Source organism: Coregonus clupeaformis, unplaced genomic scaffold, assembly GCF_020615455.1.
Source record: "Coregonus clupeaformis isolate EN_2021a unplaced genomic scaffold, ASM2061545v1 scaf0084, whole genome shotgun sequence".
NCBI classification, from domain to species: domain Eukaryota; kingdom Metazoa; phylum Chordata; class Actinopteri; order Salmoniformes; family Salmonidae; genus Coregonus; species Coregonus clupeaformis.
The window spans coordinates 773812-800000 of NW_025533539.1; the positions used below are offsets into that span (position 1 = coordinate 773812).

The 26189-nt window shown below is 44.7% G+C and overlaps 1 pseudogene; it reads right to left on the minus strand.

Moving 5' to 3' along the window:
- Positions 1–21050: 21050 nt before the first annotated feature.
- Positions 21051–26189, minus strand: part of LOC121546633 — a 63779-nt pseudogene continuing 58640 nt past the window's right edge.

Here is a 26189-nt window from a genome sequence, read left to right on the forward strand (position 1 = left end):
TCCCGTTTGGGTATTTTAAATGTGGTCACTCTAACGTGCACTCCAACCAACAGCTCAAGTCAAAGGGAAGCCTAGTCTACACAATGAGGATTAATATGGGGATAAGAGCAGGATATTTTTATTTGTCGAATGGCAGGTCAAAAGCATGATCATCATGTCACCAGAATCAGACCCTCGATATTTATTTGGAAAGGAGCATCAAGATCACCTGCACTTTCCCCACCCTGTAAAGTTCATATCGAAGTTATTTCATCTGTAGTCTAAGAAACTGCATGCTTCCCCGAGTTGTAGTGGAGGACCACACGTCATAGATCATCCATGTGACTCCAAGTTTCCCACGATGTGATGGATTTTATATCAATATTTGCGCATAAGGGCGTTTCCACAGCCATTTTCTCGCATAATTAATTTTAATCAACAAAAAACTATCCGACCATGTCCAATGAACAAATTATCGTATTTATTAAATCGGAGCCTACCAAACGTCCTGTTTACATCAGATTGTCATGATTCGAGTAGTCAGACTGGTACCGAATAACTTCTTGCAGCGCCCCCTGGAGGGGAGAGTTATATAACACACAGCTAGGTATATACAGTGCATTCGGAAAGTTTTCAGACCCCTTGACTTTTTCCACATTTTGTTACTTTACAGCATTATTCTAAAATGGAATAAATTGTTTTTCCCCCTCATCAATCTACACACAATACCCCATAATGACAAAGCAAAAACAGTTTTTTAGAATTCTTTGCAAATGTATAAAAAAAAATTTAAAAAAATGAAATATTACATTTACATAAGTATTCAGACCCTTTACCTTTGTTGAAGCACCTTTGGCAGTGATTACAGCCTCGAGTCTTCTTGGGTATGACGCTACAAGCTTGGCACACCTGTATTTGGGGAGTTTCTCCCATTCTTCTCTGCAGATCCTCTCAAGCTCAGTCAGGTTGGATAGGGAGCGTCGCTGTACAGCTATTTTCAGGTCTCTCCAGAGATGTTCGATCGGGTTCAAGTCCGGGCTCTGGCTGGGCCACTCAAGGACATTCAGAGACTTGTCTCGAAGCCACTCCTGCATTGTCTTGGCTGTGTGTTTAGGGTCGTTGTCCTGTTGGAAGGTGAACCTTCGCCCCAGTCTGAGGTCCTGAGCGCTCTGGAGCAGGTTTTCATCAAGGATCTGCTCTGGAGCAGGTTTTCATCAAGGATCTCTCTGTACTTTGCGCCATTCATCTTTCCCTCGATCCTGACTAGTCTCCGAGTCCCTGCTGCTGAAAAACATCCCCACCATGCTTCGCTGTAGGGATGGTGCCAGGTTTCCTCCAGACGTGACGCTTGGCATTCAGGCCAATTAGTTGAATCTTGGTTTCTCATGTGACCAGAGAATCTTGTTTCTTCCATGGTCTGAGAGTCCTTTTGGCAAACTCCAAAAGCGGGCTGTCATGTGCCTTTTACTGAGAGTGGCTTCCGTCTGACCACTCTACCATAAAGGCCTGATTGGTGGAGTGCTGCATAGATGGTTGTTCTTCTGGAAGGTTCTCCCCATATCCACAGAGAACTCTGAGAGCTTTGTCAGAGTGACCTCCCTGACCAAGGCCCATCTCCCCCGATTGATCAGTTTGGCCGGGCGGCCAGCTCTAAGAAGATTCTTGGTGGTTCCAAACTTCTTCCATTTATGAATGATGGAAGCCACTGTGTTCTTGGGGACCTTCAATGCAGAAAGTTTTTGGTACCCTTCCTCAGATCTGTGCCTCGACACAATCCTATCTCTGAGCTCTACGGACAATTCCTTCGACCTCATGGCTTGTTTTTTGCTCTGACATGTACTGTCAACTGTGGGACCTTATATAGACAGGTGGGTGCCTTTCTAAATCATGCCCAATCAATTGAATTTACCACAGGTGGACTCCATTCAAGTTGTAGAAACATCTCAAGGTTGATCAATGGAAACAGGATGCACCTGAGCTCAATTTCGAGTCTGATTGCAAAGGGTCTGATTACTTATTTAAATAAGGTATTTTTGTTTTTTATTTTTTATACATTTGCAAACATTTCTCAAAACCTGTTTTTGCTTTGTCATTATGGGGTATTGTGTGTAGATTGATGAGGGAAAAAATTAATTAATACATTTTAGAATAAGGCTGTAACGTAACAAAATGTGGAAAAAAGGAAGGGGTCTGAATACTTCCGAATGCACTGTATCACCTATTATAATTATGTAGCTCTCCAAAACCCTTCTTCTCCATATTTAGATCTCTGTGTGAACTACAATTCCGACGCTGTGTTTTAATGTTTAGAAACGTTAATAATCATCGCTTTCAAACCGGTTTTCGAAACAGATGCTGATATGCCTATATTTCATGTCAGTGAGAAAGAATCTTTCAAATAATAAATATACACTTACTGTAGCCAGTGGCCATTTTAGTAAATCTTGGTGGGGCAAGATCTTGTTGGGGCCAGCAAAGCCACAACACAACACAACACTAAACAATACATTAATTGCACTATAACGGTGACAAACGATGCCCACAAACTGTTAGGCCTCCATAAAGCTGTCCCGACAGCGGAGCTTTCCTTTCAGCACCATGGAGTGAATCCTTACCACCTTAGAGATCAGCGGAGCCTCGTCTGGCAGCGAAACAGTTCATTCAGCCTCATTCACTGCCTTTTTAAAAACCATAGCTGATATGGCTGACTTGTTTTAAATAAATATGGTTTCTACTGACTCCTTGTGGATTTGTGTAACTCGATAAGAACAGCTGACCTGAGTTTTGACTTTTGAACCACATCACAAACATTATGATATTTATGTAAAGTTTGTTCTTATATCATTAACACTTAGTAAATTATTCATCCACGTTTTTCCTATTTTGTTGCATTACAAAATGGACACAGGTGGACTTTATTTATGTATCACATGATCTCAGTATATATACACCTGTTCTGAAAGGCCCCAGAGTCTGCAACACCACTAAGCAAGGGGCACCACCAACCAAGAGGCACCATGAAGACCAAGGAGCTCTCCAAACAGGTCAGGGGGAAAGTTGTGGAGAAGTACAGATCAGGGTTGGGTTATAAAAAAATATCAGAAACTTTGAACATCCCACGGAGCACCATTAAATCCATTATTAAAAAATGGAAGAATATGGCACCACAACAAACCTGCCAATAGAGGGCCGCCCACCAAAACTCATGGACCAGGCAAGGAGGGCATTAATCAGAGGCAACAAAGAGACCAAAGATAACCCTGAAGGAGCTGCAAAGCTCCACAGCGGAGATTGGAGTATCTGTCCATAGGACCACTTTAAGCCGTACACTCCACAGAGCTGGCCTTTACGGAAGAGTGGCCAGAAAAAAGCCATTGCTTAAAGAAAAAAAATAAGCAAACACATTTTGTGTTCGCCAAAAGCAGTGTGTAGAGACTCCCCCAAACAGTACTCTGGTCAGATGAGACTAAAATTGAGCTTTTTGGCCATCTAGGAAAACCTCGTTCTGGCACAAACCCAACACCTCTCATCACCCCGAGAACACCATCCCCACAGTGAAGAATGGTGGTGGCAGCATCATGCTGTGGGGATGTTTTTCATTGGCAGGGACTGGGAAACTGGTCAGAATTGAAGGAATGATGGATGCCACTAAATACAGTGAATTCTTGAGGGCAACCTGTTTCAGTCTTCCAGAGATTTGAGACTGGGACGGAGGTTCACCTTCCAGCAGGACAATGACCCTAAGCATACTGCTAAAGCAACACTTGAGTGGTTTAAGGGGAAACATTTACATGTCTTGGAATGGCCTATTCAAAGCCCAGACCTCAATCCAATTGAGAATCTGTGGTATGACTTAAAGATTGCTGTACACCAACGGAACCCATCCAATTGAAGGAAGCTGGGTTTTGCCTTGAAGAATGAAGAAAATCCCAGTGGCTGTGTGCCAAGCTTATAGAGACATACCCCAAGAGACTTGCAGCTGTAATTGCTGCAAAAGGTGGCTCTACAAAGTATTGACTTTGGGGGGGTGAATAGTTATACACGCTCAAGTTTTCAGTTTTTTTGCCTTTTTTCTTGTTTGTTTCACCCCCAAAAATATTTTGCATCTTCAAAGTGGTCGGCATGTTGTGTAAATCAAATGATACAAACCCCCCAAAAATCCATTTTAATTCCAGGTTGTAAGGCAACAAAATAGGAAAAATGCCAAGGCGGGTGAATACTTTTGCAAGCCACTGTATGAGTATGAGCTAGTGAACAAACAAGCTGCGATGAGGAAGACCTTCATTTCAAAATGGACACCGACAGAAATTCAGATAGATGTTAGTTCAGATAAATTCAGCAAAATGTTGAGGCCTTAACTTTACTCTTGTTAAAGTCACCACAGAGTCAGTTTTGTCTCCAAAGCCCCATATACTACCCACCACTGTGACCTGTACGCTCTCGTTGGCTGGCCCTCACTACATATTCGTCGCCAAACCCACTGGCTCCAGGTCAACTATAAATCACTGCTAGGCAAATCCCCACCTTATCTTAGCTCATTGGTCACCATAGCAACACCCACCCGTAGTATGCGCTCCAGCAGGTATTTCTCACTGGTCATCCCCAAAGCCAACACCTCCTTTGGCCGCCATTCCTTCCAGTTCTCTGCTGCAAATGACTGGAATGAACTGCAAAAATCTCTGAAGCTGGAGACTCTTATCTCCCCTCACCTAACTTTAAGCATCAGTTGTCAGAGCAGCCACGATCACTGCACCTGTACACAGCCCATCTGTAATTAGCTCACCCAACTACCTCATCCCCCATATTGTTATTTACATTGTGATATTTATTTTGCTCATTTGACCCCAGTATCTCTATTTTGACATCATCTTCTGCACATCTATCACTCCAGTGTTAATACTAATTGTAATTATTTTGCACTATGGCCTATTTATTGCCTTACCTCCATAACTTACTACATTTGCACACACTGTATATATATTTTCTGTTGTATTTTTGACTGTACGTTTTGTTTTACCCCATATGTAACTCTGTGTTGTTGTTTTTAATCGCACTGCTTTGCTTTATCTTGGCCAGGTCGCAGTTGTAAATGAGAACTTGTTCTCCACTGGCTTACCTGGTTAAATAAAGGTGAAATAAAATAAATAAATAAAAATAAACAGAGAGAGAGAGAGACGTGGTGAACCTACCATTTCAAGTATGTTATTAGGCCTATGACAGGGTTCCCCAACTGGCGGCCAGGCGCTGAATTTGTCCCGCAGGTCGTTTTATTCCCCCCAAAGTTTTATTCCCCCCAAAGTTTTATTCCCCCCAAAGTTTTATTCCCCCAAAGTTTTCTGAGTAAAACAATATGTTGGACATAATAGATTAAATACCAGGAAATGCAAATCAGCTCATGATTTTTACTGAATAAATCTGTTCCCATGTATTCCCACGCATAATAGAGAGAGAAACATGTGATTGTATACAAATGTAAGCAATGTTTCAAATGATTAATGTTTTATTCCAACATTATATCTGTTCGGGCTTCTTGCGGTCAATTTGCCATCTACAAATTATTTGTAATTACCACACACCAAATACCAGGCAGGGGAAGCAAAATAGTGATTGGTTTTCAACGCTTGCAGTTAGCCACTGATTCCTTCCAAACCACACCATTGTTGAATTTGTGATTTCAACTTGTTGTGTAATGTTTATGTCCAATGACGATGAGCACCGATACGTTTGATCGATCAGTTCTCTTCATATGACAAGGATTGAAAAGGATTTGCCAGTAGATTGTCAACTTAATTCATGATGATGACTGCTTGTCTAGCTAGCTAGCTTGCTAGCTAAGATTTTGAAAGTACAGTATGATGTTGACATGATCAGTCCAATCAAAGCTATGGTAGATATAACATGATTTGACGTCATTTTATCTGTAGCAATGACCTTGAGCCTTCTTGGATGGTCACTTTAATGTAAATCTGGCTGCACCGAAGAGGGGGCTTGAACTGCCAAACTCTTGGTGCGTTCAAGACAACTGGGAACTCGGAAAAATGACTCAGGAAAGTCGGAGCTCTAGGAAAGAGGGGCCTGAGTTCCTGATATGGAACTCAGAGTTGGATGACCGTTCAAAACTATTTAAGTTATTTTTTTCTAGTTCCCAGTTGTCTTGAATGCACTGAAGTCAAGTCGAGATTTCCAAGTTCCCAGTTGTTTTGACGCAGCATCTCCCGGTAGTTCTTGTGGTGACGTATTGTCCACATGAGTGACAGAACCACAGAGCCAATCACGTAGCAACTAGAGAGAAGATTACCCACGCCTACACTCTGTGCTTTCGCTGGCTGCCCCTCCACCGCAGAAAGCCGCTCGAGCACGGCTGCCCCTCCACCGCAAGAAAGCTCTGAGCTGGCTGCCCCCACCCACCGCGAAAGCTCTGAGCTGGCTGCCCCACACCCAGAAAGCTCCTGGGCTGGCTGCCCCTCCTCCATGAAAGCACTGAGCTGGCTGCCCCTCCCACCGCAGAAAGCACTGAGCTGGCTGCCCCTCCACGCGAAAGCTCTGAGCTAGGCTGAAACACCTGCATTTTGGAGCTGCCTTACTCCAAGAAAGAGACTATGTTTGTATGCTGCTTTATTAACTCAATGATTTATTTTATTTTAGTTGTTTACAAACTAACACCTATCATTCCAGTGTTAATACCTAAATTGGAATTATTTTGCACTATGGCCCTGTTGTTGCCTTAATAACTTACTACATTTGCACACACTGTATCTATATTTTCTATTGTTGGTTTTGCTGTACGTTTTGTTTTACCCCATATCTTAACTCTGTGCTGTTGTTGTTTTTATCGCACTTTCTTTGCTTCATCTTGTGCCAGTCTGCATTGTGAAATGAGAACTTGTTCTCAACTAGCATACCTGGTTAAATAAAGGTTAAATAAAAAATAATATATATATATATATATATATATATATATATATATATATATATATATATATATATATATATATATATGTAACACAAATCGATCGCCAAAATAACACATACAAAACAGGCAATTGTTTTATAAAAAAAATAAAAAAAATAATAATGTTTTTGCTAAACAGGGGGTCGCATCACTTACTGTAGCATAGAGGGCTGGTGGGAGGAGCTATAGGAGGCCGGGCTCATTGTAATGGCTGGAAGTGGAATCAATGAACGGTATCAAACACATCAAACATATGGAAACCACATATTAGACTCCGTTCCGTTGATTCCACATTCCAGCCATTACAATGAGCCCGTCCTCCTAGCTCCTCCCAACAGCCCCTCTGCTGTAGCAGTTTAGCATAGATCCAGTTGCCGAACTGCACTTCCTCTCCGGTTAGCTTACACCCAGGCGTTCGGGAGCCACGCTAGATAGTCCCACGTAGTCCCGTGTAGCTCAGTTGGTAGAGAAACCATGGCACTTGCAACGCCAGGGTTGTGGGTTCGATTCCCACGGGGGACCAGTCTATCTTCCCTAAACTAGTAATTTAACCTTTTGTTTTTTGAAAAGGATTTCTTGCTGATATGAAAGTTAAGTTCCAGGTTTGATATGCCCAGGTGTATTTAGAAAGAGCTAAAAGGGCTCCGTCGGAGCGTCCGGCTCGCCTCCCTCAGCCTTGTCAATAGCAGAGGAGGCTGGTGGGAGGAGCTATAGGAGGACGGGCTCATTGTAATGGCTGGAATGGAATTAATGGAACGGAGTCAAACATGAAATATATGGAAACCACATGTTTGTTGTTTTTATTCCGTTCCAGCCATTACAATGAGCCCGTCCCCCCTATAGCTCCTCCCACCAGCCTCCTCTGGTCAATAGACTATACAGTACACTGTATATTGGTCAAATGAAGGGGTTCCCAAAGCTATGTTGAACCATCCAGAGGTTTTGGGGCAATGGGAGTCAGAAGGCGGTGCCACTCCGGAGGGGGTAGAAGGAGGATAGAGGAACAGAAGAGGACAAAGTGATTCCGTCGGCGCAAGACAAAAACACGTTTAGCCACAAAAGAGACTAGGTTTAATTTGGTGATTATCTAAAGGACCTTTGGTTTGTAAGTTAAGTGCTCTGAACCGGGCTTGGATTTTGTTTCCCCTTTCTGTAACTGGCAGTGACATTTGTGAACATTAAATATGTCATTTTGATTTTTGCAACTTGAAAAGCGACTCTTCCTCTGTTTGCACCCTTCACTAGCGCATAGATCAGAACCTCTCTGGGCCGATCACCCCCTGTGTAGGCTAGGTCAAACATCAGAACCTCTCTGGGCCGATCACCCTGTGTAGGCTAGGTCAAACATCAGAACCTCTGGGATCACCCTGTGTAGGCTAGGTCAAACATCAGAACCTCTCTGGGCCGATCACACTGTGTAGGCTAGGTCAAACATCAGAACCCTCTCTGGGCCGATCACACTGTAGGCTAGGTCAAACATCAGAACCTCTCTGGGCCGATCACACTGTGTAGCTAGGGTCAAACATCAGAACCTCTCTGGGCCGATCACACTGTGTAGGCTAGGTCAAACATCAGAACCTCTCTGGGCGATCACCCTCGCTGTAGGCTAGGTCAAACATCAGAACCTCTCTGGGCGATCACCCTGTGTAGGCAGTCAAACATCAGAACCTCTCTGGGCCGATCACCCGTAGGCTAGGGGTCAAACATCAGAACCTCTCTGGGCCGATCACCCTGTGTAGAGGTAAAAAATCAAGAACCTCTCTCGATCACACTGTGTAGGCTAGGGGTCAAACAACAGGCTTTACAGGCGTGTATGTAAACATAGACTATTCTCTATAACTGCAGTCTTGAAAGGATCCTTATCTTTATAGCTACTATAGATGTCAAATCATCTATTGGATTTCAAGTGCCATTAAAAATGGTGTGCATGTGTGTTTTGCGCATTAATGCGTATACGGATCAGAGAGCCACAGCCTCACAACCTACATTTAGTTCTGGACTTTTTATTGAAAGACAGACAGACAGACCTTATAAGAATAAGGACAGGTGACAGGCCAACATCTGAGAGGTCTGAAGGAGAAACCAACCCAGACGAGTCAACAGGACGCTACTCCGTCAGTCACACTGACAACTCAGTTCGGGGACGCTACTCCGTCAGTCACACTGAGCTACTCCGTCAGTCACACTGATACACAACTCAGTCTGCAGAACGCTACTCCGTCAGTCACACTGAGCTACTCCGTCAGTCACACTGATACACAACTCAGTCTGCAGGACGCTACTCCGTCAGTCACACTGATACACAACTCAGTCTGCAGGACGCTACTCCGTCGGTCACACTGGAGCTACTCCGTCAGTCACACTGATACACAACTCAGTCTGCAGAACGCTACTCCGTCAGTCACACTGAGCTACTCCGTCAGTCACACTGATACACAACTCAGTCTGCAGGACGCTACTCCGTCAGTCACACTGATACACAACTCAGTCTGCATCCCAAATGGTACCCTGTCCTATCCCCTATTCAGTGCCCTACTTTGACCAGAGCACTATAGTGAATATGTAGTCATTCTGTAGGCAGACAGAGAGGGGGCCAAATACAACCTCCAGAAAGAAAGAAAGTATATTCACATCAGAAGAAGAGGGACAAAGATATTATTCACATCAGAAGAAGAGGAACAAAGATATTATTCACATCAGAAGAAGAGGAACAAAGCAGTATCATTCCAAGTTCAACATTATCAAAACCAATCAACAAATCAAGGAAGAGGAACGAAAGCTTGTAAATAGTGTTTGGGAGGAGTTTGTGTGTCGAAGAGCAGTGTCTTACAGATGGACAGATGGTGAATACATACAAGGCCAGTCCCAGTGTCTCTAAATATCTACATCACACCCCTGTTGTTTCCAACAGGCATTCTCTTCTGTCCCAACTAGTTGATCATGTGTTCAGTGAACAATAATGAAAGAAACAAAAAAAATGACAAATATACAAGACAGTTGAGGAAACGGATTGATTTGAAACAGTCTCTGTCTCAAATTACCTATTCAGTGTTTCCCACCTCCGTGCACTCAATTACCTCCAACAGTACATATTTTTGTTGTGTCCCCTGAGTAAACCTGATTCTACTGGTCAACTAATCATCAGGTGAGTTTGTCCAGGGCTACAACTAAAATATGGGCTGTTCGGAGTACTGGAGGACTGGAGTTTTTTATTTATAGTCACACTGATACACAACTCAGTCTGCAGGACGCTACTCCGTCAGTCACACTGATACACAACTCAGTATGCAGAACGCTACTTCGTCAGTCACACTGATACACAACTCGGTCTGCAGTGACGCTACTCCGTCAGTCACACTGATACACAACTCAGTCTGCAGAACGCTACTCGTCGGTCACACTGATACACAACTCGGTCTGCAGAACAGCTACTCCGCGTCAACTGATACACAACTCAGTCTGGGACTACTCCGTCAGTCACACTGATACACAACTCAGTCTGCAGAACGCCACTCGTCAGTCACACTGATACACAACTCAGTCTGCGGGACGCTACTCGTCAGTCACACTGATACACAACTCAGTCTGCAGAACGCTACTCCGTCAGTCACACTGAGCTACGTCAGTCACACTGATGCACAACTCAGTCTGCAGAACGCTACTCCGTCAGTCAGCACTGAGCTACTCCGTCAGTCACACTGATACACAACTCAGTCTGCAGGGTACGCTACTCCGTCAGTCACACTGATACACAACTCAGTCTGCAGAACGCTACTCCGTCAGTCACACTGAGCTACTCCGTCAGTCACACTGATACACAACTCAGTCTGCAGGACGCTACTCAGTCAGTCACACTGAGCTACTCCGTCGTCACACTGATACACAACTCAGTCTGCAGAACGCTACTCCGTCAGTCACACTGAGCTACTCCGTTCAGTAAGCACTGATACACAACTCAGTCTGCAGAACGCTACTCCGTCAGTCACACTGACACAACTCAGTCTGCAGAACGCTACTCCGTCAGTCACACTGAGCTACTCACGTAGTCACACTGATAACAACTCAGTCTGCAGGACGCTACTCCGTCAGTCACACTGAACAACTGGTCTGCAGGGACGCTACTCCGTCAGTCACACTGATACACAACTCAGTCTGCAGGACGCTACTCCGTCAGTCACACTGATACACAACTCAGTCTGCAGAACGCTACTCCGTCAGTCACACTGATACACAACTCAGTCTGCAGAACGCTACTCCGTCAGTCACACTGAGCTACTCCGTCAGTCACACTGATACACAACTCAGTCTGCAGGACGCCTTTACTCCATCAGTCACACTGATACACAACTCAGTCTGCAGAACGCTACTCCGTCAGTCACACTGATACCAACTCAGTCTGCAGAACGCTACTCCGTCAGTCACAACTGGACACAACTCCAGTCTGCAGAACGCTACTCCGTCAGTCACACTGTACACAACTCAGTGGTGCAGAACGCTACTCCGTCAGTCACACTGATACACAACTCAGTGTGCAGGGCCTTCTCGTCAGTCACACTAGATACACAACTCAGTGTGCAGGACGCTACTCCGTCAGTCACACTGATACACAACTCAGTCTGCAGAACGCTACTCCGGTCGGTCACACTGATACACAACTCAGTGTGCATCCCAAATGGTACCCTGTCCTATCCCCTATTCCAGTGCCCTACTTTGACCAGAGCACTATAGTGAATATGTAGTCATTCTGTAGGCAGACAGAGAGGGGGACCAAATACAACCTCCAGAAAGAAAGAAAGATATTATTCACATCAGAAGAAGAGGAACAAAGATATTATTCACATCAGAAGAAGAGGAACAAAGCAGTATCATTCAAGTTCAACATTATCAAAACCAATCAACAAATCAAGGGAAGAGGAACAGAAAGCTTGTAAAATAGTGTTTGGGAGAGTTTGTGTGTCGAAGAGCAGTGTCTTACAGATGGACAGATGGTGAATACATACAAGGCCAGTCAGTGTCTCTAAATATCTACATCACACCCCTGCTGTTTCCAACAGGCATTCTCTTCTGTCCCAACTAGTCATGATCATGTGTTCAGTGAACAATAATGAAAAGAAACAAAAAAAAATGACAAATATACAAGACAGTTGAGGGGAAACGGATTGATTTGAAACAGTCTCTGTCTCAAATTACCCTATTCAGTGTTTCCCACCTCCGGCACTCAAGTACCTCCAACAGTACATATTTTTGTTGTGTCCCCTGAGTAAACCTGATTCTACTGGTCAACTAATCATCAGGTGAGTTTGTCCAGGGCTACAACTAAAATATGGGCTGTTGGAGTACTGGAGGACTGGGAGTTTTTTATTTTACTAGGCAAGTCAGTAAGAACAAATTATTATTTACAATGACGGCCTACATCGGCCAAACCCCGACGACGCTGGGCCAATTGTGTGCCACTCCTACGGGACTCCCAATCACGGCCGGTTATTCCGATACAGCCTGGAATCGAACCAGGGGTCTGTATGACGCCTCAAAGCACCACTGAGATGCAGTGCCTTGGACCGCTGCGCCACTCGGGAGCTGTTGGGGATACTGGAGGACTGGAGTTGGGCTGTTGGGGTACAGGAGGACTGGAGTTGGGCTGTTGGGGTTACTGGAGGACTGGAGTTGGGCTGTTGGGGATACTGAGGACTGGAGTTGGGCTGTTGGGGAGACTGGAGGACTGGAGTTGGGCTGTTGGGGGGACTGAGGGACTGGGGTTGGGCTGTTGGACTGGAGGACTCTGGAGTTGGGCTGTTGGGGGCTGGGGACTGGAGTGGGTTTGTTGGGGGACTGAGGTACTGGAGTGGGTGGCTGTTGGGGAGTACTGGAGGACTGGAGTTGGGCTGTTGGGGGTACTGGAGGACTGGGAGTTGGGCTGTTGGGATTACTGGAGGACTGGAGTTGGGGCTGTTAGTACTGGAGGACTGGAGTTGGGCTGTTGGGGGTACTGGAGGACTGGGTTGGGCTGTTTGGGAGACTGGAGGGACTGGAGTTGGGCTGTTGGGGGTACTGAGGACTGGAGTTGGGCTGTTGGGGTACTGGAGGACTGGAGTTGGGCTGTTGGGGGGCTGGAGGACTGGAGTAGGGAACACTGCCCTACATAATGCACTACTTGGGGTCTGGTCAAAAGTAGTACACTATAAGTAGAGAATGGGGTGCATACTGAGACACAGATACTCTACCAGGGGACAGGTCTTAGTTTAATAAATAACCCTTTTAGGATTAGGAGCATGATAAAAGAGGAATCTATTCAGTTTATTTTATTTACAGTTTGGGGAGGGATCAACAAAGGAGGTGACAAAACAAGTAGAGTAGAGGGAATCAGTCATGTATAGAGTAGAGTGGAATCAGTCATGTATAGAGTAGAGTAGAGGGTCAATCATGTTGAAGTGTAGGGGATCGCTGTATGAGTAGAGTAGAGGAATCATCATGTATAGAGTAGAGTAGAGGAATCAGTCATGATAGAGAGAGTAGAGGGAATCAGCATGTATAGAGAGTAGAGGGAATCAGTCATGATAGAGTAGAGTAGAGGGAATCAGTCAGGTATAGAGTAGAGTAGAGGGAATCAGTCATGTATAGAGTAGAGTGGAATCAGTCATGTATAAAGAGTAGAGTAGGAATCAGTCATGTGTATAGAGTAGAGTAGAGGGAATCAGTCAGGTATAGAGAGTAGAGTGGGAATCAGTCATGTATAGAGTAGAGTAGAGGGAATCAGTCATGTAGGTAGAGTAGAGGGAATCAGTCATGTATAGAGTAGAGTAGAGGGAATAGTCATGATATAGAGTAGAGTAGAGTGTGAATCAGTAGGTAATCAGTTAGTGTAGAGTAGAGTAGGGAATCAGTCATGTATAGAGTAGAGTAGAGTGGAATCAGTCATGTGGTAGAGTAGAGTAGAGGGAATCAGTCATGTATAGAGTAGAGTAGAGGGAATCAGTCATGTATAGAGTAGAGTAGAGGAATCAGTCATGTATAGAGTAGAGTAGAGGGAATCAGTCATGTATAGAGTAGAGTAGAGGGAATCAGTCATGTATAGAGTAGAGTAGAGGGAATCAGTCATGTTATAGACAGAGTAGAGGAATCAGTCAGTGTAGAGAGAGGGAATCAGTCAGGTATAGAGTAGAGTAGAGGGAATCAGTCGTGTATAGAGAGTAGAGTAGAGGAATCAGTCAGTATAGAGTAGAGTAGAGGGAATCAGTCATGTTATAGGTAGAGTAGAGGGAATCAGTCATGTTAGAGTAGAGTATAGGGAATCAGTCATGTATAGGTAGAGTAGGAATCAGTCATGTATAGAGTAGAGTAGAGGGAATCAGTCATGTATGTAGAGTAGAGGGAATCAGTCATGTATAGAGTAGAGTAGGGGAATCAGTCATGTAGTAGAGTAGAGGGAATCAGTCATGTATAGAGTAGAGTAGAGGGAATCAGTCATGTATAGAGTAGAGTAGGAGGGAATCAGTCATGTATAGAGTAGAGTAGAGGGAATCAGTCATGTATAGAGTAGAGGGAATCAGTCATGTATAGAGTAGAGTAGAGGGAATCAGTCATGTATAGAGTAGAGGGAATCAGTCATGTATAGAGTAGAGTAGAGGGAATCAGTCATGTATAGAGTAGAGTAGAGGGAATCCAGTCATGTATAGAGTAGAGTAGAGGGAATCAGTCATGTATAGAGTAGAGTAGGAGGGAATCAGTCATGTATAGGTAGAGTAGAGGAATCAGTCATGTATAGAGTAGAGTAGAGGGAATCAGTCATGTATGGTAGAGTAGAGGGAATCAGTCATGTATAGAGTAGAGTAGAGGGAATCAGTCATGTAAGGAGTAGAGTAGAGGGAATCAGCTTCTGTATAGAGTAGAGTAGAGTGGAATCAGTCATGTATAGAGTAGAGTAGAGGGAATCGTCATGTAAAGTAGAGTAGAGTAGAGGGAATCAGTCATGGAGAGAGGTAGAGTAGAGGGAATCAGTCATGTATAGAGTAGAGTAGAGGGAATCAGTCATGTATAGAGTAGAGTAGAGGGAATCAGTCATGTATAGAGTAGAGGGAATCAGTCATGTATAGAGTAGAGTAGAGGGAATCAGTCATGTATAGAGTAGAGTAGAATCAGTCATGCTTATAGAGTAGAGTAGAGGGAATCAGTCATGTATAGAGTAGAGTAGAGAATCAAGTCATGTGTAGAGTAGAGTAGGGGAATCAGTCATGTATAGAAGTAGAGTAGAGAATCCAGTCATGTATAGAGTAGAGTAGAGGGAATCAGTCATGTGTAGAGTAGAAGTGGATCAGTCATGTATAGAGTAGAGTAGAGAGGGAATCAGTCATGTATAGAGTAGAGTAGGAATCAGTCATGTATAGAGTAGAGTAGAGGAATCAGTCATGTACAGAGTAGAGTAGAGGAATCAGTCATGTATAAGAGTAGAGTTGGGGAATCAGTCATGTATAGAGGTAGAGTAGAGGGAATCGTAGTCATGTATAGAGTAGAGTAGAGGGAATCAGTCATGTATAGAGTGAAGAAGGAATCAGTCATGTATAGAGTAGAGGTAGAGGGAATCAGTCATTATAGAGTAGAGTAGAGGGAATCAGTCATGTATAGAGTAGAGTAGGGGAATCAGTCATGTATAGAGAGTAGAGTGGGGGAATCAGTCATGTATAGAGTAGAGTAGTGGTAGGAATCAGTCATGTATAGAGAGTAGAGAGTAGAGAGGGGGTCAGTCATGTATAGAGTAGAGGTAGAGTCAGTCATGTATAGGGAGGTAGATGGGGAATCAGTCATGTATAGAGTAGAGTAGAGGAATCAGTCATGTATAGAGGTAGAAGTAGGGAATCAGTCATGTATAGAGTAGAGTAGAGGGAATCAGTCATGTATAGAGTAGAGAATCAGTCATGTATAGAAGTAGAGTAAGAGGGAATCAGTCATGTATAGAGAGTAGAGTATGATGGAATCAGTCATGTATAGAGTAGAGTAGGGGGAATCAGTCATGTATCGAGTAGAAGTAGAGGGAATCAGTCATGTATAGAGTAGAGTAGAGTAGAGTAGAGGGAATCAGTCATGTATAGAGTAGAGTAGAATCAGTCATGTATAGAGTAGAGTAGAGGATCAGTCATGTATAGAGTAGAGTGGGAATCAGTCATGTATAGAGTAGAGTAGAGGGAATCAGTCATGTATGGGTAGAGTAGAGGGAATCAGTCATGTATAGAGTAGAGTAGAGAATCAGTCATGTATAGAGTAGAGTGGGAGATCAGTCATGTATAGAGTAGAGTTGAGGGAATCAGTCATGTATAGAGAGTAGAGTAGAGGAATCCAGTGTATATAGAGTAGAGTAGAGAATCAGTCATGTATAGAGAGTAGAGTAGAGAGTCAGTCATGTATAGAGAGGTAGAGTGGGAATCAGTCATGTATAAGAGTAGAGTAGAAGATCGTAATCAGCATGTGATAAGTCAGTCGTTATAGAGAGTAAGTAGAGGGAATCAGTCATGTATAGAAGTAGAGTAGAATCAGTCATGTTATAGCGTAGAGTAGAATCAGTCATGTATAGAGTAGAGTAGAGGGGAATCAGTCATGTATAGAGTGAGTAGAGGGGAATCAGTCATGTATAAGGAGTAAGTGAGTAGGGAATCAGTCATGTATAGAGTAGAGTAGAGTCGAATCATGTATAGAGTAGAGTAGAGGGAATCAGTCATGTATAGAGAGTAGAGTAGGGAATCAGTCATGTATGAGTGAGATAGATCAGTCAGTATTGATCAGTCATGTATAGAGTAGATAGGATGTAGGGGATCGGTCATGTATAGAGTAGAGTGGGGAATCAGTCATGTATAGAGTAGAGTAGAGGAATCAGTCATGTGTATAGAGTAGAGTTCGTAGAGAGGGAATCAGTCATGTATAGAAGTGAGTGGGGGAATCAGTCATGGAGGTAGAGTAGAGATCAGTCATGTATTAAGAGTAGAGTGAATCAGTCATGTATAGAGTGTAGGATCAGTCATGTATAGAGTAGAGTAGAGGGAATCAGTCGTATGTAAGTAGAAGTGGAATCAGTCATGTATAGTAGAGTAGAGGGAATCAGTCGTGTATAGAGTGAGTAGGGAATCAGTCATGTATAGAGTAGAGTAGATGGGGAATCAGTCATGTATAGAGTAGAGTAGAGGGAATCAGTCATGTATAGAGTAGAGTAGAGGAATCAGTCATGTATAGAGTAGAGTAGAGAGGAATCGTCACTATGTATAGAGTGGTAGGATCAGTCATATGCAGGTGTGGAATCAGTCATGTATAGAGTAGAGTAGAGGGAATCAGTCATGTATAGAGTAGAGTAGAGGGAATCAGTCATGTATAGAGTAGAGTAAAGGGGAATAAGTCATGTATAGAGTAGAGTAGAGGAATCAGTCATGTATAGAGTAGAGAGTAGAGGGAATCAGTCATGTATAGAGAGTAGAGTAGAGGGAATCAGTCATGTATAGAGTAGAGTGAGGGAATCAGTCATGTAAATAGAGTAGTAGGAATCAGTCATGTAAGTAGAGTAGGGAATCAGTCATGTATAGTGTAAGTAGGGGAATCAGTCATATATAGAGTAGAGTAGAGGAATCAGTCATAGATAGAGTTAGGTAGAGGAATCAGTCATGTATAGAGTAGAGTAAAGGAATCAGTCGTGCATAGAGTAGAGTAGAGGGAATCAGTCATGTATGAGTAGAGTAGAGGGAATCAGTCATGTATAGAGTAGAGTAGAGGGAATCAGTCATGTATAGAGTAGAGTAGAATATATGAATCAGTCATGTATAGAGTAGAGTAGAGGGAATCAGTCATGTATAGAGTAGAGTAGAGGGAATCAGTCATGTATAGAGTAGAGTAGAGGGAATCAGTCATGTATAGAGTAGAGTAGAGGGAATCAGTCATGTATAGAGTAGAGTAGAGGGAATCAGTCATGTATAGAGTAGAGTAGAGGGAATCAGTCATGTATAGAGAGTAGAGTAGGGAATCAGTCATGTATAGAGTAGAGTGGGAATCAGTCACATGTATAAGAGTAGAGTAGAGGAATCAGTCATGTATAGAGAGTAGAGTATAGGAATCAGTCCATGTATAGAGTAGAGTGGGGAATCAGTCATGTATAGGAAGTAGAGTAGAGGAATCAGTCAGTATAGAGTAGAGAGGGGGAATCAGTCATGTATAGAGTAGAGTATGGAATCAGTCATGTATAGAGTAGAGTGGGAATCAGTCATGTATAGAGTAGAGTAGAGGGAATCAGTCATGTATGAGGGTAGAGTAGAGGGAATCAGTCGTGTATAGAGTAGAGTAGAGGGAATCAGTCATGTATAGAGTAGGGTAGAGGAATCAGTCATGTATAGAGTAGAGTAGGGAATCAGTCATATATAGAGTAGAGTAGAGAATCAGTCATGTATAGTAGAGTAGAGGGAATCAGTCATGTATAGGTAGAGTGGGGAATCAGTCATGTAAGAGTAAGTGGGAATCAGTCATGTATAGAGTAGAGTGGAGGAATCAGTGTGTCATATATAGGTAGAGTGGAATCAGTCATATATAGAGTAGAGTAGAGAGATCAGTCATGTATAAGAGTAGAAGTAGAGGGAATCAGTCATGTATAGAGTAAAGTAGAGGGAATCAGTCATGTATAGAGTAGAGTAGGGGGAATCAGTCATGTATAGAGGTAGAGTGAGGGGAATCAGTCATATATAGAGTAAGTGAGGAATCAGTCATATATAGAGTAGAGTAGGGAATCAGTCATGTATAGAGTGGTAGAGGGAATCAGTCATGTATAGAGAGTAGAGTGAGGGAATCAGTCATGTATAGAGAGTAGAGAATCAGTGTGTTATAAGTAGGTGGGGAATCAGTCATGTAAGTGAGATCAGTCATGTATAGATAGAGTAATCAGTCAGGTTATAGTCAGAGTAGAGGGAATCAGTCATGTATAGAGTAAGTAGAGGGAATCAGTCATGTATAGAGTATGAGTAGAGGGAATCAGTCATGTATAGAGTAGAGTAGGGAATCAGTCATGTGTAGAGTAGAGTAGAGGAATCAGTCATGTATAGAGTAGAGTAGGGGGAATAAGTCATGTGTAGAGTTAGAGTAGAGGGAATCAGTCATGTATAGAGTAGAGTAGAGGGAATCAGTCATGTATAGAGGTAAAGTAGAGGGAATCAGTCATGTATAGAGTAGAGTAGAGGGAATCAGTACATGCTATAGGTAGGTGGAATCACAAAGTGATGGGAATCAGTCATGATATAGAGTAGAGTAAGGGAATCCAGTCATGTATAGAGTAGAGTAGAGGGAATCAGTCATGTATAGAGTAGAGTAGAGGAATCAGTCATGTATAGAGGTAGAGTAGAGGGAATCAGTCATGTATAGAGTAGAGTAAGAATCAGTCATGTATGTTAAGTAGAGTGGGGATCAGTCATGTATAGAGTAGAGTAGAGGGAATCAGTCATGTATAAGTAAGTAGAGGGAATCAGTCATGTATATAGTAGAGTAGGGGAATCAGTCATGTATAGAGTAGAGGAATCAGTCATGTATAGAGTAGAGTAGAGGGAATCAGTCATGTATGAGTAGAGTAGAGGAATCAGTCATGTATAGAGTAAAGTAGAGGGAATCAGTCATGTATATAGTAGAGTAGAGGGAATCAGTCATGTATAGAGTAGAGTAGAGGAATCAGTCATGTATAGAGTAGAGTAGAGAATCAGTCATGTATAGAGTAGAGTAGAGAATCAGTCATGTATAGAGTAGAGTAGAGGGAATCAGTCATGTATAGAGTAGAGTAGAGGAATCAGTCGTGTATAAGAGTAGAGAGTGGGGAATCAGTCATGTATAGAGTAAGAGGAATCAGTCATGTATAGAGTAGAGTAGAGGGAATCAGTCATGTATAGAGTAGAAGTAGAGGGAATCAGTCATGTATAGAGAGTAGAGTAGAGGGAATCAGTCATGTGATAGAGTAGAAGTGGGGAATCAGTCATGTATAGGTAGAGTAGAGGAATCCAGTCATGTATAAGTAGAGTGGGAATCAGTCATGTATAGGTAGAGTAGGGAATCAGTCATGTATAGAGTAGAGAGTAGAGGGAATCAGTCATGTATAGAGTAGAGTAGAGGGAGTCAGTCATGTATAGAGTAGAGTGAGGGAATCAGTCATGTTATAGAGTAGAGTGAGGAATCAGTCATGTATAGAGTAGAGTAGAGGGAATCAGTCATGTATAAGTAGAGTAGAGGGAATCAGTCTTGTAGAGTAGAGTAGGGGAATCAGTCATGTATAGGTAGAGTAGGGATCAGTCATGTATAGAGTGGAGTAGAGGGGAATCAGTCATGTATAGAGTAGAGTGAAATCAGTCATGTATAGAGTAGAGTAGAGAATCAGTCATGTATAGAGTAGGGAGATGTGGAGTGAGATGATAGAGTAGAGTAGGGATCAGTCATGTATAGAGTAGAGTAGAGGGAATCAGTCATGTATAGAGTAGAGTAGAGGGAATCAGTCATGTATAAGAGTAGAGTGAGAATCAGTCATGTATAGAGTAGAGTAGAGGAATCAGTCATGTATAGAGTAGAGTGAGGAATCAGTCATGTATAGAGTAGGTGAGGGAATCAGTCATGTATAGGAGTGGGAATCAGTCATGTATAGAGTGGGCTTTCCACATCATCCTGTCACTTCTGTTTAGAGACTGAATCACTTCTGTTGAAATATCATCTCTGTTGAGACTGAATCATTCTCTGTTGGGAGACTGAATCACCTCTGTTGAGAGACTGAATCACTTCTGTTGAAGACTGAATCACCTCTGTTGAGAGACTAAATCACCTCTGAATCACCTCTGTTGAGAGACTGAATCATCTCTGTTGAGCTTTACAATCAGGGTGGGATCATTCCATTTCACTCCAATCCAATTCAAGAGTTAATTTTTGATTCAATTCATTTCTGATTCTTCAAATGAATTGAACAATCCAGAGTCGCGAATTATACTGTGACATTCGGAGTTTCTAAGAAAAATGTTATTTAACGGTTAAATATTTTTGTATTAACTTTTAATTTGGCATGAACACAACCAGTCATGATGTTTTCATCTTATTGTCAAGCAAATGACTTTCACAAGTAGGCTACCTGAGCAAGAGCTCATCCTGTCCCCAGCGTCAGCACTGCACCAGTCCACTCCATGAACGAGAAAGAGACATCTGTTACAAAACACCAAACAGTGGACCATGACATTCGGTGATTGTCTTTGGATCCACACTCTTGTAGCTCTGAATTGGTGATGCGTCTTGCTGTGGAATTGAATTGCCCTAATTTAACCATTGTCCTATTTGCTGAGACTCTGAGTTGTACTCTTAAAATGTATACCCCCAAAAAAACACGGGACCACCTGGAACGGAAGTGCCGGTAGCGAATTTCATCATGGACCGGACCAAATCTGAGCCAATCATAGAAGTCTATGTTTCACAAGTTTTGGACATTAAAAAAAAGAAAAAAAAAGTACAGCACAGTAGAATACAGTACTGTTGGGTATAGTTCAGTTCAGAACAATCCAGTTCAATATAGTGTACTCAACTCCAGTGTGCTCTACTGTATGCTGTACTGTACTGTACTGTACTCTACTCTACTCTACTCTACTCTACTCTACTCTACTATACTATACTCTACTCTACTCTACTATACTATACTATACTACTATACTATACTATACTCTACTCTACTCTACTCTACTCTACTCTACTACTCACTATACTACACTCTCACTATACTCCTACTATACTCTTTTCCTACTATACTCTCTACTATACTATAATATACTCTCATCTCTACTAATACTCTACTATACTCTAATATACTCTACTATACTCTACTCTACTCTACCTACTCCTCTCTACTATGCTCTACTCTACTCCCTCTACTCTACTCTCTCACTCCATTCTACCTACTCTACTCTTCTATACTCTCCTCTCTGCTATACTCTACTATTCTCTACTCTACTCTACTATACTCCTCTCTACTCTACTCTACTCTACTCTACCTACTCTACTCTCTCTACTCTACTATACTCTACTTCGGCTACTCTACAGTAAGCACTATACTATACTATACTATACTATACTATACTCTACCCTCTACTCTACTCTACTCTACTCACCCTCTACTCTACAGTAATGTACTATACTATACTGTGCTGTCCAAACTTGTGAACCCTACTGTGGTTTGTACTATGATTTCCCATTGTAGAAAATTCAATTGCAGAAATTCCGTTACCAATGTTTGGGAAATTCCATTACTGATTTTGGTGACTTGCGGAATTTCAAGCTTTAATCACTTGATAATTCATAAACAAAACGTATATCAGTAAAAAAGCACTATAACTAACTGATAGGTCTACCTTTACTTATTACGTCTGTGAACTATCATTATCCTCTCTCCTCATGAGGGAGAAATTAGAAAATATCTTAATTATATATGTGGGTTTTGGTAACGAATTTCCAAGGCACAAGGCAATGTTTCATAATCTTACAGAAGGCAGAAAAATGTCTCAAACTAAATATACAGTAAGTGTTGATATTCGTTAGCAGGGTCTTTACTTCAACATTATTGTGTTTTGATGTATTTCTAATAGCTTTTAAGACTTTTTTCTGGTAGATGTTTTCTAAGACCCCTTTTCCATCTCTTTGACCAGAAATCAAAGCCTTTGCTTATTCCTAATTTATAGGATGGAAAATTATATATGCCTGTAATTTCATTTTTGGGGGGCTCTTAGTTCATTTGACCCCAATTTGGACATGCTCCTATGAACTTCACATGTTGATGCTTATGGGCCGTTTTACATTAGAGACATTTAGGGGCCTCCCGTAATTCGCACTCTGGAACAATCTCAATCTAGTAGTAGTGTCTAGTTTAAACACTTGTTCGTATGTAAAAACCGAACTCATATCCAGTGACATACTACTTAAAGCAATGTATTTAAGAATACATGAAGAATCGAAGAGGTGTTCTAGTGTGGATATTGGAACATCGTTAGATCCAAACCCCTCACCCACCCACCTCATAGGCCCCTCCCTGGCCTGGAGGATGGGGATTGGCTAGAATGGACGCTCCCCCTTTGTCCCTCGCTCTCCTCCTGCTCGCAGATTGGCTGTCCAGGAGTGGGTGGGCGGGGAGGGAGGCAGGAGGGAGGGGGATGCTGAGGTGGGGGAGGGAGGAGGGGTCTGGGGGAGGTGGGGGAGGGCGGGGGAAGAGGTGGAGGAGGTTGGTGTTGGGAGAGGCGGGAGCGTGAGGAGGGGAGGTGTGTGCGCTGCGAAGGGGGTTCGGGAGGCGGGGGGCAGTCACTGATCTGTTCCAGGAGAGAGGGCATGTCCCCCTCGATCTTCTCCAGCACCGCCGCCATTTGCTTCTCGATCTGTTCGATCACGCTGTCCATCTGCCAGGCGTCAGCACTACTACTAGCGTGACCTCTGACCCCAACACCTCCATGCTCCAGTCCCCGTACATCCCTCCCTCCCACCCCCACTGCCGTGCAGAGAGGAGCAGTAGGAACCCCGTACCCCCCAGCTCCACCTCCTGGCCGTATGTGGTGGTGTGTCGGCCTAGACCAGGAGAGCTTCCCAGGGCCCTATGGTGTAACTGCAGCCCCCTCGGGACGGTTTGGGTTTCCCCCCTGGACATGTGAACTCCACACTGTGCCTGTCTGCCCTCCGGTCTCTACCGATGGGGCTCGCGTCACCTCTTAGCCCTATCTCAGCTCCTACCCCCAGGGCCCCTACACCCACCCCCCACCCCAACCTCCACGCCAGCAGGCCTCTCTGCCACAGCCTCAGGGAGCTGGGTCTGACACCAGCTGCTATCATCCATCTCCTGCTTCTTCTCCTCCACTGGAGCCTGCACTGGTCGGCCTCCTGTCAAGGGGGTGCGCTGTGGCAGCGAGGAGCTGTAGGAGGTTGAGGCAGAAGCAGGAGCTGTAGGAGGGTTGGGCGTTGGCAGGAGCTGTAGGAGGGTTGAGGCAACACGGAGCTGTAGGAGGGTTGGCGCAGCGAGAGCTGTAGGAGGGGTTGAGGCAGCAGCAGAGTGTAGGAGCAACAGGGCCTGGGCCAGTGTTGTAGAGCTGGGCGGCCATCTTGCGTCGTTGGGTCATTGGAGTCTCGGGAGCGGCAGAGGCGGTTGCTTCTTCTCAGCGTTTAGGCAACGATGATGCTGCTCTGTCGGGGTCAGGGGACGGAGACGGGGTGGGGTCCTGGGGCTTGGTGAGGTCAGGGGTTACGGTGGGGGTAGGAATGTGTTTTGGTCTCTGGGGTTGTTTTGGTTTGGCCCAACGCGGTGGCCATCTTCTTCACGGCTGGCTTCTCTGGCTCCTCCCTGGAGGTTTGGAGCTAGCATTTGATTGGCTGGGAGGCTGGAGAGCGGTTCATTGTGGCCCCTACATTGTTGAGTCCCTACGGAGGGACTTAGGAGGTGCCTCTCCCTACACTCCCTACACTCACCCCTTCTCCCTCTCCTCCTCCTCCCCCCCTCCTCACCCCTACTCCCCGTTCATCTCCTCCCGCTCCCGGCTGGTTTCAACCGTCACCTCTAGAGATCCGCTGCCTGGTGTCACCCTCCTTCCTTACTCTCCCCCACTCCTCCTCCTCCCATGGACTACCTCCTCCTCCCTCCTGCCCTCCCCTGCCTCCCCCTGCCCTCCCTCCACAGCCGCCTCGGCTGCAGCAGCCTCAGATGCACGGAGCGCTGCATGAAGGTGGTGACTTGATCGCTTTCTTAAAAGGGGGAGGGAGGAGGAGGAGGAGGGAGGGAGGAGGAGGAGGGAGGGGGAGGGGAGGCGGGGGAGGAGGGAGGGAGGAGAGGAGGAGGGAGGAGGAGGAGGGGAGGAGGAGGTGAGGAGGAGAGGGACCGGGGAGGAGGGGGAGGGGAGGGTGACGGGGGAGAGGAGGGGGAGAGGGGAGGAGGGAGAGGAGGAGAGGGAGGGAGGGAGGAGGGGGACCGGGAGGAGGTGACCGGGAGACGGGAGGAGGGAGGAGGAGGGGAGGAGGGAGGAGGAGGAACCAAGAGGAAGGGAGGGAGAGGGGGAGGGGAGGGAGGGAGGAGGAGGTGAGGGGGAGGAGGGAGGGTGACCGGGGGGAGGAGGGAGGAGGGAGGAGGGGGAGAGGAGGAGGGTGACCGGAGAGGGAGGAGGAGGAGGAGGAGGGAGGAGAGGGAGGGAGGTGACCGGGGAGAGGGGAGGAGGAGGGAGGGGAGGGAGGAGGAGAGGGAGGAGGGGATGACCGGGGGAGGAGGAGGAGGGAGGGAGGAGGAGGGAGGAGGAGGGAGGGAGAGGGAGGGAGGGTGACCGGGGAGAGGAGGAGGAGGGAGGGGAGAGGAGGAGGGAGGAGGGAGGAGGAGGAGGGAGGAGGGAGGGAGAGGGAGGGGAGAGGAGGAGGTGACCGGGAGGGAGAAAGATGTAATCAGACATACATCCCAGTACTGTAACTCCACATCTTTACAGTATTACCTCTGGTATGGACAGTTTGGTCTTGATGGGAGAACATATGGGGAGATACAGTCTAATGACAAATAGTTAGCATTGAAGCACTGAACTGATATCAGTAATGAACACTGCAGTTCAGATACAGAGCCAGACTGTGATTGGTTGTGTGATTTCTACAACGAGACTGAAACAATGAATCAATGAACCAGGAACTACTTGAGAGGGAATGAGACTGAGACAGGGCCGGGCTGGATAGTCAATCACTGCATCTCAACACTCCACATAGCTTCCTTCATCTGCACTGATCCCAACGGAGTTGGACAGGAAAAAGCGAGATGTCCTTTATATTCTTCGGCCATTTTGCTTTCACTTAACCGCATGTTTCTAGGCCTAGATCAGTGCAGATGAAGGAGGAAGGGAGGCAAGGAAAGGAAAAACACTTGAGATGCACCCGAAGAAGAGGAGGGGGAAACGGATGGAACTCTTCTGGATTGGCTGAGTGACAGTGGGCTGGATCGGAGTGGGAGGGGCTTAGGGAAGAGAGACTTAATCTCACCAATCAGACACGTTTCCTCTCTGTTTCTCTCTCAAGTTAACAGAAATACACTGATGGTGTACATCTGAATAAGTCTCCTTTGAGACTCCTAGTGTGTGTCCCAAATGGTGGCCCTGTTCCCATATAGTGCACTACTTTAGACCAGAGCCCTATGACACCTATTCCCTATATAGTGCACTACTTTAGACCACCACCCTATGGCATCCCTATTCCCTAAATAGTGCACTACTTTATACCAGACCCTATAACACCCTATTCC